Below are 243 nucleotides of genomic sequence, written 5' to 3'. Positions count from 1 at the left end.
TAAGAAGCCTCTTGAGTACTGTTGGATGCAGCTTGCATTCCATGCAGACTCTGAGAGATCATATTGACTTGCTGAGTCAATATTTTATTCTGAGCCAATATGGCATTCAGAGTATCAACTTCAAGAACTCCCTTCTTCATGGGCGTCCCATTACTCATAGGGTTCCTCTCAGAAGTGTACATGAACTGGTTGTTAGCAACCATGTCAATGAGTTCTTGAGCTTCTGCAGGTGTTTTCTTTAGG

The sequence above is a fragment of the Arachis ipaensis genome, chromosome B02 (assembly GCF_000816755.2).
Source record: "Arachis ipaensis cultivar K30076 chromosome B02, Araip1.1, whole genome shotgun sequence".
In the NCBI taxonomy this organism is placed as follows: Eukaryota; Viridiplantae; Streptophyta; class Magnoliopsida; order Fabales; family Fabaceae; genus Arachis; species Arachis ipaensis.
The sequence above is the reverse complement of the archived record's forward strand: the minus strand, read 5'-3'. Positions refer to the sequence as shown.